General features: G+C 37.1%; 1 protein-coding gene across 6 annotated transcripts in view; it reads left to right on the top strand.

Moving 5' to 3' along the window:
• Positions 1-14,015, top strand: part of NRG3 (neuregulin 3) — a 1,101,926-nt gene that overhangs the window by 855,055 nt on the left and 232,856 nt on the right. The window lies entirely within an intron of this gene.

Here is a 14,015-nt window from a genome sequence, read left to right as displayed (position 1 = left end):
CTTTGGGTGTAGAGTTTGATAAGTTCTTTGTAGATTTTGGATACTAGCCCTTTATGTGATATGTTATTTACAAATATCTTCTCCCATTCTGTTGGTTGTCTTTTGGTTTTGTGGACTGTTTATTTTGCTGAGCAAAAGTTTTTATCATGATGAAGTCCCAGTAGTTCATTTTTGCCCTTGCTTCCCTTGACTTTGGCGATGTTTCTAGGAAGAAGTTGCTGCAGCTGAGGTTGAAGAGGTTGCTACCTGTGTTCTCCTGTAGGGTTTTGATGGACTCCTGTCTCACATTTAGGTCTTTCAACTATTTGGAGTCTATTTTTGTGTGTGGTGTAAGGAAATGGTCCAGTTTCATTCTTCTGCATGTGGCTGTCCAATTTTCCCAACACCATTTGTTGAAGAGACTCTTTTCTCCATTGGACATTCTTTCTTGCTTTGTCGAAGATGAGTTGACCATAGAGTTGAGGGTCCATTTGGGGGCTCTCTATTCTGTTCCATTGCTCTATGTGTCTGTTTTTGTGCCAGTACCATAATGTCTTGATGATGACAGCTTTGTAATAAAGCGTGAAGTCCAGAATTGTGATGCCACCAGCTTTGCTTTTCTTTTTCAACATTCCTCTGGCTATTCGGGGTCTTTTCTGGTTCCATACAAATTTTAGGATTCTTTGCTCCATTTCTTTGAAAAAAGTGCATGGTATTTTGCTAGAAATTGCATTAAATGTGTAGATTACTGTAGGTAGCATTGACATCTTCACAATATTTGTTCTTCCAATCCATGAGCATGGAATATTTATCCATTTCTTTGTGTCTTCCTCAAATTCTTTCATGGATATTTTATAGTTTTCTGAGTACAGATCCTTTGCCTCTTTGGTTAGATTTATTCCTAGGTATCTTATGGTTTTGGGTGCAATTGTAAATGGGATCGACTCCTTGATTTGTCTCTCTTCTGTCTTGTTGTTGGTGTATAGGAATGCCACTGATTTCTGTGCATTGATTTTATATCCTGCCACTTTAGTGAATTCCTGTATGAGTTCTAGCAGTTTGGGGGCAGTCTTTTAGGTTTTCCATATAAAATATCATATCATCTGCAAAGCGTGAGAGTTTGACTTCTTCTTTGCCGATTCGAATAATTTTATATCTTTTTGTTGTCTGATTGCTGTAGCTAGGAGTTCTAATACCATGTGGAATAGCAGTGATGATAGTGGACATCCCTGCCGTGTTCCTGACCTTGGGGGGAAAGCTCTCAGTTTTTCCCATTGAGAATGATATTCGCTGTGTGTTTTTCATAGATGGCTTTTATGATAATGAGGTATGTCCCCTCTATCCCTATACTCTGAAGTGTTTTGATCAAGAAAGGATGCTGTAGCGGCACCTGGGTGGCTCAGTCGGTTCAGTGGCTGCCTTCGGCTCAGGTCATGATCCCAGGGTCCTGGGATTGAGCCCCGCATCACGCTCCCTGCTCAGCAGAGAGCCTGCTTCTCCCTTTCCCTCTGCCTGTCACTCTGCTTACTTGTGCTCTCTGTCTGTCAAATAAATAAATAAGACATATCTGTAAAAAAAAGAAAGGATGCTGTACTTTGTCAAATGCTTTTTCTGCATCTATTGAGAGGATCATATGGTTCTTGTTCTTTCTTTTGTTAATGTATTGTGTCACATTGATTTATTTGTGGATGTTGAACCAACCTTGTAGCCCAGGGATAAATCCCACTTGGTTGTGGTGAATAATCCTTTTAATGTACTGTTGGATCCTATTGGCTAGGATTTTGGTGAGAATTTCGGCATCCATGTTCATCAAGGATATTGGTCTGTAATTCTCCTTTTTGATGGGGTCTTTGTCTGGTCTGAGGATCAAGGTAATGGTGGCCTCATAAAACGAGTTTGGAAGTTTTCCTTCCATTTCTATTTTTTGGAACAGTTTCAGAAGAATAGGTATTAATTCTTCTTTAAATGTTTGGTGGAATTCCCCTGGGAAGCCATCTGGTCCTGGGCTTTTGTTTGTTGGGAGATTTTTGATGACTGCTTCAATTTCCTTAGTGGTTATAGGTCTGTTCAGGTTTTCTATTTCTTCCTGATTCAGTTTTCGTAGTTGATACATCTCTAGGAATGCATCCATTTCTTCCAGGTTGTCTAATTTGCTGGCATAGAGTTGCTCATAATATGTTTTTATAATTGTTTGTATTTCTTTGGTGTTGGTTGTGATCTCTACTCTTTCCTTCATGATTTTGTTGATTTGGGTCATTTCTCTTTTCTTTTTGATAAGTCTGGCCAGGCGTCTATCAATCTTGTTAAGCCTTTCAAAGAACCAGCTCCTACTACTTTCATTGATCTGTTCTACTGTTCTTTTGGTTTCTGTTTCATTGATTTCTGCTTTGATCTTTATTATTTCTCTTCCCCTGCTGGGTTTAGGCTTTATTTGCTGTTCTTTCTCCAGCTCCTTTAGGTGTAGGGTTAGGTTGTGTATTTGAGACCTTTCTTGTTTCTTGAGAAAGGCTTGTATTGCTCTATACTTTCCTCTCAGGACTGCCTTTGCTGCATCCCAAAGATTTTGAACAGTTGTGTTTTCATTTTCATTGGTTTCCATGATTTTTTTAAATTCTTCTTTAATTTCCTGGTTGACCCATTCATTCTTTAGTAGGATGCTCTTTAGCCTCCATGTAATTGAGGTCTTTCTGACTTTCCTCTTGTAATTGAGTTCTAGTTTCAAAGCATTGTGGTCTGAAAATATGCAGGGAATGATCCCAATCTTTTGGTACCAGTAGAGGCCTGATTTGTGACCTAGGATGTGATCTCTTCTGGAGATGTTCCATGGGCACTAGAGAAGAATGTATATTCTGTTGCTTTGGGAATGAATGTTCTGAATATATTTGTGAAGTCCATTTGGTCCAGTGTGTCATTTAAAGTCTTATTTCATTGTTGATCTTTTGCTTAGATGATCTGTCCATTTCAGTGAGGGGGGTGTTAAAGTCCCCCACTATTATTGTATTGTTGTCAATGTGTTTATTTGCTTTTGTTATTGATTGCCTTATATAATTGGCTGCTCCCTTGTCAGGGGCATAGATATTTACAATTGTTAGATCTTCTTGTTGGATAGACCCTTTAAGTAGGATATAGTGTCCTTCCTCATCTCTTATTACAGTCTTTGGTTTAAAATCGAATTTGTCTGATATAAGGATTGCCACCCAGCTTTCCTTTGGTGTCCATTAGCATGGTAAATGATTTTCCACCCACTCACTTTCAATCTGGGGGTGTCTTTGGGTCTAAATTGAGTCTCTTGCAGAGAGCATATCGATGGGTCTTGTATTTTTTATCCAGTCTGATAGCCTGTGCCTTTTGATTGGGGCATTTAGTCCATTTACATTCAGGGTAGCTTGAGAGATATGAATTTAGTGCCATTGTATTGCCTGTAAGGTGACTATTACTGTGTATTGTCTGTGTTCCTTTCTGGTCTATGTTACTTTTAGGCTCTCTCTTTGCTTAGAGGACCCCTTTCAATATTTCTTGGAGGGCTGGTTTCGTGTTTGCAAATTCCTTTAATTTTTCTTTGTCCTGGAAGCTTTTTATCTCTCCTTCTATTTTTAGTGACAGCCTAGCTGGATATAGTATTCTTGGCTGCATATTTTTGTCATTTAGTGCTCTGAATGTATCATGCCAATCTTTTCTGGCCTGCCAGGTCTCTGTGGATAGGTCTGTTGCCAATCTAATGTTTCTACCATTGTACGTTACAGATCTCTTATCCCGAGCTGCTTTCAGGATGTTCTCTTTGTGTCTGAGACTCATTAGTTTTACTATTAGATGTCAGGGTGTTGAACTATTTTTATTGATTTTCAGGTGGATTCTCTGTGCCTCCTGGATTTTGATGCCTGTTTCCTTCCCCACATTAGGGAAGTTCTCTGCTATAATTTGCTCCAGTATACCTTCTGCCCCTCTCTCTCTTTCTTCTTCTTCTGGGATCCCAATTATTCTAATATTGTTTTGTCTTATGGTATCACTTATCTCTCGAATTCTGCCCTCGTGATCCAGTAGTTGTTTATCTCTCTTTTTCTCAGCTTCTTTATTTTCCATCATTTGTCTTCTATATCACTAATTCTCTCTTCTGCCTCATTTATCCTAGCAGTTAGAGCCTCCATTTTCGATTGCACCTCATTAACAGCCTTTTTGATTTTGACTTGGTTAGGTTTTAGTTCTTTTATTTCACCAGAAAGGGTTTCTCTAATATCTTCCATGCTTTTTTCAAGCCCAGCTAGTATCTTTAAAATTGTCATTCTGCACTCTAGTTCCGACATTTTACTAATGTCCATATTGATTAGGTTCCTTGAAGTCGGTACTCCCTCTTTTTCTTTTTTTTGAGGTGATTTTTTTCGTCTTGTCATTTTGTCCAGAGGAGAATAGATGAATGAAAGAACAAAATGTTAACAGGGCAACAACGACCCCAGAAGAATATACACTAAACAAGTCAGAAGAGACCTGAAACCAGAGGAAAAGAAATTGAAAGAAAGAAATAGAAAAAGAAAAAGATAAAAAACAAAAAAACAAACAAAGAAAAACAGAATATGATCAAATATGGTCAGGCTGGTGCATAGATCAGTACCACACACTAGATTTTGGGCATATTTTGGTCAGTTAGAAGAAAGTGCCTCCCAAAATTTTAAAGAAAGAAAGCTTATATATGTACAAAAATAAGGGTAAATATGATGAAGGGATGGAATATGACTGTAAAGATGAAAATTATAAAAGATTTAATAAAGGGAATTAATAAGAAGTTGGTTGAAAAAAGAAAGAAGAGGATTTAAAAAACAAAAAGGGAGAGAATGTGATCAGGCAGGAAACTAGAACAAAGCCATACACTAGAGATTTAGGGTTATATTTTGGTCTGTTAGGAGAAATTGTCTCCCAAAATTTTAAAGAGAGAACAACTTATATATATATATATATATATATATATATATACACCAAAAATAAGGTTAACTACCATGAAGGGATAGAATATGACTCTAAAAATGAAAAATAAAAAATATTTTTTTAAAAAAGGTATTGATAAGATGGTTGAAAAAGGGAAAAAGAAAAATTGATAAAAAAAAGAAAAAAAAGAAAATTAAAAAAGTTAACTTTGAAATACTAAAGAATCAGGGGGAAAATGTCATGAATTCTATGTGCAGTATTCCCCTAGCACTGGCATTCTGCCATTCTCATTGTTCGGTAAACTTGGTCTTGGCTGGCTCTTCTTGCTGATCTTATGTGGGAGGGGCCTGTTGCCATGGTTCCCAAATATCTTTGCCAAAGGCAGAATTACCCCACCCTTGCAGTCCGGGCTAAGTAATCTGCTCGGGTTTGCTTTCGGGAGCTTTTTTCCCTGCAAGCTTTCTGTACAGCTTTGGAGGACAAGAGTGAAAATGGCGGCCTCCCAATCTCCGCCCCAGAGGAGTCGAGAACTCGGGGCCCCGCTCCTCAGTGCACCACCAGAGAAAAGCAGTCAGTCACTCCCGTCTCCCCGGTCTCCGGCCGCACTCCGTGCTCACCCGGCCTGTGACCGAGCATTTCTATCTCTGGCACCTGACCCCATGTGGAGTCTCCAAACCCAGCAGATCCCTGTGGTGCACTCCCGCGCCACTCCTCCTGGGGAGGAAGGGGAGTCTCCCTGGTTCTGCCGTTTGTTAGGTCCCTTCTGGAGGAACAGTGGCCCGACTGTTCCGCAGATCACAGTTTATGGCAACCCTGAGCTGAGAGCCCACTCCTCGGCTCCATCTCTGCAGCCAACTTCCCCGCTCTGATACCTGGGAGCTCTGCCGCACTCAGGCACCCCTGGTCTTTCTGTGACCCTGAGGGTCCTGAGACCACACTGTCCCAGTGAGGGTTCCACCCCCACTTAGCCACTGGAGCCACATCCCTCAGCAGCGCCGACTTCTTAAAAGTTCCAATTTTGTGCTCCGTGGCTCTATCACTTGCCAGAAGTGGCCAACGGAGGCCCCCTCCCCCATTGTCTATCCTCCTGAGTATCGCCTCGGATTCACTTCTCCGCACGTTCTACCTTCCAGTAAGTGGTCGCTTCTCTGTTCAGAGAGTTGTTGCTACTCTCCTGTTCGATCTCCTGTTGAGTTCATAGGTGTTCAGAATGGTTTGATCCCTCTCTAGCTGAATTCCTAGGACCAGATGAAATTTAGGTCTCCTACTCCTCCACCATCTTGCTCCTCCACCCCCCCATTTGGTTTTGAACAATACAAATAAGACTAAGAGGTAAGACCTAGATGAGGAAAACTATGGAGATTTATTGTAGGATATAAGAAGACAGAAATTGAGAGAGATCTAGCATGCTCTACTATCAAACATATTTTATAAAATGGCATTACTCCTTGAATATATTTCACTATAGGCCCAAATAAAATCCTCAGACTATTGCTTACACTTTTGTTAGTTTTTGTATGTATGTATGTTTTTTGTGTTTCGTTATGGAACTTAATCAACAGATTGTTGAAATATAAAATGTAGAATCTATAGGGAGAACAGGGGTTGTATTGGGTTGGGTTACTGATATATGCCAAGTGCCTACCATGCTTCTATCACATCAGACATTCGGGTATATTTTGATTAAATGAGTGAAAGAAGGACTTGTCCAACATGACATGTTTTACTAATTCTCATTTTTAAATGTGTTAATCCATCCATTTCAAAACTCATTTAGTGTCTACCAAATACCTATGAATTTGCTAAGTGTTATGGTAATTACTATAGTCACAATATTTTATTTTATAAACTTTTTTTAGTTTAATTTAATTTTAGGATGTGATACATTCACATACTTCAATACTAAGCAATAGAAAAGGGTTTACAATAAAAGCCTCCACCACTATACCCCCATTCATCCAGTTTCTCTCACAGGCAATCACTGCTGTTAGCTTCTTATAAATTCTTATAAAGTTATTTTATCATATAATGATAAATAAGTAATGATAAGTAATATATTTATTATAAGTAATATATTTATTATATATATTAATATATTTATTATATTAATATGTAAAGAAATAATATATTTATAAAAGCAAAATGAACAAAAAAAATCTCTTTTCCTGTTTATGTAAATAGCAGCTCATAACACATGCTGTTCTGTCTTGCTTTTCCAAATAGAAATAGATCTTCAAGGTTATTTTATTTTAATATATAGAGAACATTCTCATTCTTTTTACAATTGCATAACATATTTCTTTTACACTGATTGTATATAATAAAAAATTAACTCATCTGTGGATTTGCATTTAGGTTATTTGCTGTTTACAGTATGCTATTTTAAGCAGTATGTAGGACATATATGTAGAAGTGGAATATCTGAGTCAAATATGTGCACCTTTGTAGATTTTTGGGTTTTCTTTATTGTCATCCCTAGAGTGGTACCAATTTAAACTCTCAAACCTTCTCCAAACCCTCTGTTTCTCCAAAGTCTCTTTGACATACTGCATTGTTTTCTCAAACTATTTCATCTATTTTGTTCAATCTTAGAAGAGTAGCTTTTAATTGAATTTTTCATATAGTTTTTAATTGAATTTCTTTTATGATGAGTGACATAGAGCATCTTTTCATATGTTTGAGAGCTATTTCATTTCCTTTCCTGTGAACTCTAGTAATAAATACCTGGCTCAATTTTGTTTTCAGTTATTGGTAATTTTTTAATGATTTGTAGGAACTATTCATATGTAAAGGAATTTAGGCCTTTGATAGTGACAAAAGTTTCAAATACTTATTCTCTTTTGACCTTTCATCTTGTCTTTGATTATCAAAATTCATGCCAAGCAGGAAACTTTCCCTTCTCCCTCCCTCTCTTCCTTCCTTCCTTCTATCCAACTTCCTTTCTTATATTAGAATGAATCAGTTATTTTCTTTTGTGGCTACTGCATTTTGTGTAATACTTTTAAAAGTTCTTCCTCACTCCAACTTCATTCTATAATTATCCCATTTAAATTTGATAGTTTCTTTATTTTATGCTTATATCTTCAAAATATTCAGGTTTCTTTCTTCCTAGATGATTACAGAGATTTCCAAATGATTTCATTAATAATACAATTATTAATAGCATATCTGTCAATAATTTAAGTGGTATTTATATGTTAACTATCATATACTTATAAATTAACAAAATATAAAATAATAGCATAGCAAATATATATTTGGTTCTATTTCTGATCTTTCTATTCTCTTCTATTGATCTATTTGTCTGTAATACTATTTGTGTGATCTGTTGATAAGTGTAATACTCTTAATTATTGAGTTTTTATTACATGTATTAAAATTCATAGAGGGAGAGCAAGTCCTCATTTAGTCCCCCACCACCAATTTACAATTTATTAGTAATATAGACTTAGAGACTAATTGTTACACTGGAAGGTAGCGATGGTGGGCCATGAGTTAATGAAGCAGAAGAAGCCAGGCTGTAAAGTTAAAAATTAAAAATAAAGGAGGGAAGGAGAAAGAGAGAAGAGAGGAGAGAAAGACTGCAGCACCTCTAGAAGTGGCATCCCAAGTACCTCTCTTTTCTTTTTCATAGCCAGGGAGGAAAATTTGCTAACATTACCAAAGGACAAACCTCAGCCCCAGCTAACTAACCTTGTGATCCGGAGATCAATCCCATGGTCCTGTGTAGCATTATTTGCTTTATAACATCTCTTCATCTTTTCACTTTTTAGTGAAAAAAGGAGAAGGTATATATTACTTTAACATAAAAATGTATATTATTGTGGGTGATTTTCTTTTCTGGAAGAAGGTATATATTACTTTATTTTATTTTCTGGAGAAGGTATATATTACTTTAACATAAAAATGTATATTATTGTGGGTGATTCATTATTGGTCTATATCATCATAGTACCAGAAATTAGTGATACTTATAACTTAATGTATAATGAGCATGAGCAGAAACACAGTGACAGTTGTATAACTGCTGACTACTATGCTATTAATAATCTTGGGATTGAACTGTTCAACATCCAGGTTGGTTCAGCAAGATGAAGAATGATGAAACTGACATCTTCTTTGTGCTGACAAAGAAGAACCAAAAGATATACCGAGTAGAAACTCTTTGTTGCTTGGAAAAGAACTTTACCTGAGACAGTAGTGAGGGATAGAAAGATATGTCTCACAAATGTCTCAGGTAATTTGATTTTTCCTATTTTGTTGCCAAAAAGCATGATTCAGGACAGTCAGAGAGGCATTATCAGCCAAGGGAAGATATGGATGCCACTCTCTTTTTCATGTGCCCCAGTTTCATGGTGCCCAGCAGCAGCAGACCCATAGCCAGATATATTCATCCTCCCTTGTTCTAAGTTTGAAAATATTATTATTCTGCCTTTGTAGTCATTACCATCAGCCCCTGAGGGAGTTATCTGTTCCCTTCCATAATCTCATAGTAGTTTGTATATTCTTCTCAGTCAGACTAGAAAGGGCTGGATACCTAATATCTATTATTTTTCACACTTAATTTAATTTCATCCCAGTCTCTCTGCCCCCAGAAATCCCAAGATTGATATCATTGCTGCCATTTTGCAGGTGAGATGCTGAGCCCTAGTTTTAGGTGAGGTTTAGGCAATAAGCTTCACTCCTGGCTGTCTGAGGAACAGGGAGGGAAAGAATCTGACATCTTTGGCTTCTAGAGAGAGAGAATTCCTTCAACCAAAGGAAATTTGGGAAAGACTAGGAAAGAGGAATATCTGAAATGAAGAAAACCATTCCACCCTTAATTACTCTACATACAACCAACCACAGGGTTTATTCCACAGAACAAAGTCTGATACATGATTTATTTTCTTCTTGTCCTCAGGGATCTGAAGATGGGTCTAGGCATTCCATCTATTTCACATTTTTCTAATCTTCCAATTTAGCATTGCAGTCAAAGAAGGAAATAAGGTCAATTTGACTTCACTTCTTTTTTCATATACCCAGGTTGCACCTCAGGGGTGTCATCTTCCACTTTTTCATATTGACCAATATTTCATAAATGCGTTTTTGCACTTTGTTGATGTATCTTGTATGCTTATTGATTTATGGTCTAAGGACTCACTCTATAGACTTATCTTCTCTAAAAGTAAAAATGTATTGCTTGTTTTCAGTGTTCCACTGAATCCTCTAAGAAAGCAGATGGTGAATTAGATTTGAGGACAAAGTTCTCTAAGGATCTGGGATATACTCCAATCAGCCTGGGACCCTAGAACTCATTTGTACTTATATGCTCTCTTATCCATCATTCTGCACCTCAACAGCTGCTCTCCAATATCTGTTCAGCTTTTTCTACAAAAGTTACTTCTGACAGAAAATGTGGCTATATTAAGGATACTGATTAATTCTGTTTTGTCTTAATCATGAATAACTATATATCAGCATCTTCAAATGGCAGGTGAATCCTACCCTAATTTTCCTATTGTCCTGGAATACCAAATTCTCCCTCCAATTCCCAAATTCAATCCTTCTTTTGGCCTTTGCACCTTTTTCCTTTTATGTGTTATAATTTTTCATGTTTCTGAACCTATAGTTACAGGTATCTGCCAGTGGCTTTTATCATTAAAGTAGTATAGTTTTGGTAAATCTGAGAGAAAAATAACCAGTTGTGAAGGGAAAGTGGCTTACTAAGAAGCGAGTGATATTGATTGTATCACACTCACTCTGAGACCCTCTTGCCATTCAGTAGAAGCCATTGAGGAAAGCATGCCTTTTTACGACACATGCTAGTGTGATAGTGATTTCCTGACAAGTTCAATGCTGAGCTCCTTCTATCCTTTTCATATAATATCATAGAATGGAAAAACGGCTACATTATTTGCAAGGGGAATTCAATTTAAGAAATTAAATAAGCACACATTTTTTTTCCATCAGTAATCATTACTGATGAAGACAAAACCTAGAATGTTTGGGAAAGCAACCACATACATGACTGGAATTCTATAAAATAATGTAAAATTCTTCTCAAGGATAAATATGTACTTGTCTTGAAAAATCGAACTTTCCAATCAGATTATGTGTTTTCCAGGTATTTCTACCTATGCATTATGTATATATGCACTAACTGTGATTAATTGATTTATTTGATTGTCCAAGTAAAATGTATAATCAGTGCATTTTATAAGGGAGTACAAACTCTCCCCTTCAGAGTTGAAAAGAAAGATATAGATCCTATCCTCATGGCATCTATAAGAATTAATAATTATGCTTATGACTTATTAATTAATATTTGTGAAAAGTGCCAGGAGGTAAACATTTAGAGTGCAATAATAATACATCACATGGGAACTAAACCTTGTTGGGGAGAGGGTTGTCAGGAATAGTTTCATTCATTCATTCATTCATTCATTCCCTCAACACCTACTGTGCACCAAGCACTGTTCGAAGCAGACAAAGCATCTGTTTTTGTCCAATGTTGGGTGGGAGGCTCATAGATTCAAAGTAAATAGAGAAATTAATAAATAAACAAACTTAGACAATGATGTGGTAATTGAATAGAGAATGATTCAATTGCTGTTTTATTTTTGAATTTGACCGGAAAAGAAATATTTAAACTAGGATCTGAATAACAAGAAACAAAAAGCCTTTGGGGGAAGGGCTTTCCATGGAGAGAAAACATTCAAGCAAATTCCTCAGCCTGGGATAAATCTGATATGTTCAAAACAAAACAAAACACACACATACACACAAAAGTCCAGAATAAATGATGAAACAAATTAGATGAAGACCAAGGTGGTCATGTAATTTTCATTCCAATCAAGTCATCTTTGGGAGTGAAAGTGGATGCTATGAGTAATGAAAACTAGGCAACATGCATGCAGGACTGTCTGGGCAACTGGACTTACGATCATTTTAGACTAGTCCTTCTCAATCATGAGGAATTTTGCCCCCCAAACGATGTTTGGCAATGTCTGGAGATAGTTTTGGTTGTCACTGCTTGGGAGGAAGTTGCTCTTGGCATCTAGTGCCTAGAGGCATCCTATCATGCACAGGACAGCACCCCACCACAAAGAATTATCTGACCCAAACTGTCAGTAGGGTGAGGTTGAGAGTGCCCACTTTAGACTGAAAAGGAGAGCAATACTAGGTAGACAGAGACGAGTCCATGTGGGGATTTGTCAAGCCAGGGTGAGTTATTTATACTTTATTCTGATTGTGATGTGAAGCCATTAGAGATGTTTAAGTAAAAGAGTAGTATATTTCATTTATAGTTACAAAAAAAAATCTCTTTGGCTTCTGTGTGATAAATGTAGGAGGGAGGGCAATGACAAAATTGTAGAGATCTGTTGGAAGACAAGGAATTTTGATGCCTTGAACTAGGGTGTTATTAACAGATGCAGAGGGGTGTGTGTTTTTAGAAATAAAGTCAACAGGACTAGACAATGGAAAGGATGTGGGGAATAAGGGGGAAAAAATAAAAAAATAACTTCCATTTGAGCTTGAGCAACTGGATGGATGCTGTTCGAATTGCTGAGCTCTAACAACATGAACAAGTTTGGCTGGTGAGTGAGGAGAATCAAGCTTGCTGCTCCCGCTTGGTAGGTCTAAGATGTCTATCCACCTGGAGGCTGGAGTTCTGGAGAGAAGTCAAGTCTGGGCTTAGAGATTTGTGAATCATCGGCATATAAATTACTGGTTAAAGTCAAGGGAAAGATGTGATCTCCTAGGAGAAGTCTAAAGGTGAAAGAATTAAAATTTTTTAAAAAATTAAAAGGAGGTCCCAGGAGGTCTATTTGTGAAATAGAATAAAGTAGAAAATCCAAATGTGTAAAGTGGGAACAAGTGTGGTATAAGGAAATGCAGGAAAATTTAGGCTTACAGAGACCAAGAAAAAGAGAAAGTGGTCAGCGGTCTTAGATAACACTGAGGGATGAAGTAATGTATGGAAAGTAATTTACCAGTTAGATTTGGCAACATGCAGGGTGCTTGTGATCTTGGCAGGGGCAGTGTCCCAGGGTTGATGGGGAATGGAAGGCCAGTGAAATTGTTTCAGGGAAGTATGAGGTAAGACGGTGGAAAGTAGTCACTATAGAAATATATTGCAAGACATCTGGCTCTGAATAAGACCAAGAAATAAGGTGGTAGTTCAAGGAAGATGTGAGTTTAAGAAATCATAAATATATATTGAAATTGATGATGCAGAGAGAGAGAAAATAATTGCATAAATGAAGTTCCTGAGGTGAGTGGGATGGAATTTGGTGCAGAAGTGGGAGGGTTGCCCTTTTGCTTTGTGATAAAAGTAGGAGCACATCATCAGTAGTAATGATAAGAATACAGAGAATATGTGCCAGGATGTGGTGGGTTTGACAAAGAGGCAAAGCTTGATCAGGAAGCTAAAAGATGAGTACTGCATTCATTATCCAGATGCAGGGGGCTGGAGGGTGGGAAGGTGGTGAAGAAGATCATTTTGTTTAAGTTCCTTGCTCAGGAAACACTTTGATTCATTTGAATAACTGAGAAAGAGAAGAAAAGAAGGCTTAGTAAATATTTACTGAATAAAGGAATAATTGTCAAACAAATGGAATTCATATGTTTTATTTCTTAACAAACTGATTTTAATTAAATGTAGTTCTTACTGAGTTTGAATTTTAAAGTAATTTTATTTGGGGGCTGTGGCTTAACTGATATTATTCAATGTCTTCATCTCTAGAGCTGTAAATCTTTCCAAAATAATTTGTCTCAGGCTTTCTGTATGTTAATAGTATCAGTAAAGCCAACTTGGACAAAATGCCCCAGGTGAATTGAAATTATTTCATCTCAAATGGTTTGTCATACCCACATTGAAATGAAGCAGTTTTGATTTACTACGATTGAGGTGGAAGGGAGATTGCTGAAGCCTGATTCTGCTTTTATTGTCTCACTCGAGGTTGACCTTAATGCTCCAGTAATTTCTTCGAATCTGTGTTTTTTCAAGTGTCTGTAATACTCAGTGTTGGGCATACCCTTGGATGACACGTTCAGAAGAGGAAGTTTGCAGAACATCTGGTCTGAAAGCAAGTTTTTGAGAGAATTTTGAGAATTAAAATGCAAAGTCAAACAAT

This window comes from Eumetopias jubatus, unplaced genomic scaffold (assembly GCF_037043125.1).
Source record: "Eumetopias jubatus isolate StellerSeaLion01/CBP00866 unplaced genomic scaffold, mEumJub1_p1.0 scaffold_17, whole genome shotgun sequence".
Lineage (NCBI taxonomy): Eukaryota > Metazoa > Chordata > Mammalia > Carnivora > Otariidae > Eumetopias > Eumetopias jubatus.
Note: the sequence above shows the minus strand (reverse complement) of the source record. Positions and strands in the feature narration are given on the sequence as shown.